Source organism: Hipposideros armiger, unplaced genomic scaffold (assembly GCF_001890085.2).
Source record: "Hipposideros armiger isolate ML-2016 unplaced genomic scaffold, ASM189008v1 scaffold_132, whole genome shotgun sequence".
Lineage (NCBI taxonomy): Eukaryota > Metazoa > Chordata > Mammalia > Chiroptera > Hipposideridae > Hipposideros > Hipposideros armiger.
The window spans coordinates 318,562-320,745 of NW_017731482.1; the positions used below are offsets into that span (position 1 = coordinate 318,562).

The window sequence follows — 2,184 nt, forward strand, 5'->3', positions numbered from 1 at the left end:
ATTTATATTATCTTGGCTAAGGCGCCCCCATGCGTCCATCCAGAGTCACTCTGTTTGCGCAGGCGTTCTTTGGTGTTTACAGCTGCCGCGAGGTCCTGCATTTGCGCCTGCGCGTCCCGCCAGCGGCCGACCAATGGCCCTCAAATGGTTGATTGTTAGACGCTCCCCAAGTCCCCTAGTGGGCTCCCTGGGGCCCCTGCCGGCTTCACTTCAGTTGAGATGTCTCCAGAGCCCCGGAGTGGCGAATATCTGAGGAGTGGCAAAGAGGAGGCACAACGCAGTCTCTATATTCCTTCTCTCCTGGGACTCCAGCATCTCAGTGACCGCTCCACCAAGCCTCGGAGGCCGATTCTGGCGCCCCCCACGGCGGACGTGGCGGCTGCGGTGAGGTGTACCGTAACGGCCCACGCACAGCCTCATGGGAACCTTAGTTCATGGCTAGAGCCTTTCTGGGGTTGGAGCGCTGTGAGAACTATATTTTCCAGAAGCCCAAGAGCCTGAGTGAGACCTAGAAGAACGGCCCCGGGCACGGTAGGAGCTGAAGTTTGGAGACCGTCGTGGGGTTGTGCTGGCTGGAAAACCTCATGGTTCCAGGTACGCGGGAGTTACACAGTAGCTGTCATAAGAGAATAGCGTTCTTCGGGCTGAGTTTAGAAAGAATACTACTCATCTGTCTGCACCTTCCACATGGCTTCAACTCCCATCCCTTCTTGGAGACTGCACTCAAGGGGCGTCAGCGTCGCCTGGGACTCTCAGTTCTCTTACTGCTTGATCAATAGAACTTTTTCTGATGATGGAAATATTCTATATCTGCGCTGTCCAATACGGCACCTATTAGTCTGTGGCTACCGAACATGTGACATGTAGCTAAGTGCCATGGAGGAATAAAAATTTTTATTTAATTGAATTTATGATTAAAATAATTTAAGTTTAATCTAGTTAATCACGTTTAATTAAATGTAAATAGCCTCCTGTGACTAGCGGCTACCGTGTTGGACAGCGGTGCAGTAAACTAGACCTCTTAGCAGCATTCAGCACCAACAATCACCTTCTTATTTTGACTTACATTTCAGTTTTCTTCCTGGCTACTCACTACTCTTTCTCTTTGCAGATTCTCCCTCCATTGTTTGTCCCTTGAAAACCTAAACATTAGTTTGGACTGTAAAAATCTGCCCTACTATTCATCAGGCTGGAGTAACAGACAGAGATAAAGCCAGCTGCAAAATTAACAAGGAATGTTTTTCCCAAGGACACACTGCAGCTATAAAATGTCATAACCACATCTTCCTTTGAGTCACTAATTCTTTCTTACTCACTGAGCAACTTTGTTTTCTAAAATAGACTACCAGAAACTTTGCTGTTTGAAATTATATAAGTAAAAACAAAACTCTTGCTAGAAGGATCTAAATCACTAAGCGGACAGGATTTACAACACAGGTGCAGAGATTCAGATAAGGCATTTCTGAACATAATATTCCACATCCATCTTAACTTTATTGTTTCCAAGAAAACAGGACGCTGGGTCCATTTAGCAGTCCATACCTGATATTGGGCTCTTTACACACACAGTTCTGCTTTGCTTTGAGCCATCAAAATAGTGCTTTATTTAAATGTCACCTTTTCCACTTCTCTCTTAAATCCTTTAATAACTCTTTTCCTATGTGTTCAGTGGGACCTTACATGGTTCCTCTGGTGTGTTGTCTTCCTCGTTGCAATGGGTCAATAAACCTGACTTCACGGTGGTCCCTGGTGGTCTTTGGCTGATTGGGCTGGGACACCCTGAAATAGTGGTGTCCTCCAGGTTAGTCACAGGTCCTCTCTTCACTCTGCAAACTCTCTTTGGATAATCTTGTTCACTTTCATCCATATACTAATGACTCCCCAACTTCAGTTTAGGCCTTTGTCCTGCCTCTGGGCCATCTTATGATTGACTCACAGGTTCCTTAAACTCAGTGTGTTCAAAACTGAACTTTTTTGGGGGGATGACGGGGCAACCACTCTTCACTGCTGTGTTCCTAGGAAGAACAAAGCACTGACCACCTCTGACCATGAGATGAGTAGGGACATTCCTCACCTGAGCCAGGTACTTCTTCACCCACTGTCCTCAAACTGCATCACAATGAATCAACTTTTTCACATAGGTCGATGTCCTAAAACCTTAGAAAGTTGAGAGGAGTGGGGGGG

The 2,184-nt window shown here is 46.4% G+C and overlaps 1 long non-coding RNA gene across 1 annotated transcript in view; it reads left to right on the plus strand.

Moving 5' to 3' along the window:
• The first annotated feature begins 39 nt into the window (after positions 1–39).
• Positions 40–2,184, plus strand: part of LOC109386347 (uncharacterized) — an 18,962-nt gene continuing 16,817 nt past the window's right edge. Inside the window, exon 1 of the long non-coding RNA XR_002124779.1 lies at positions 40–594. This is a non-coding gene — a long non-coding RNA (uncharacterized LOC109386347). The remainder of the gene's footprint in view (positions 595–2,184) is intronic.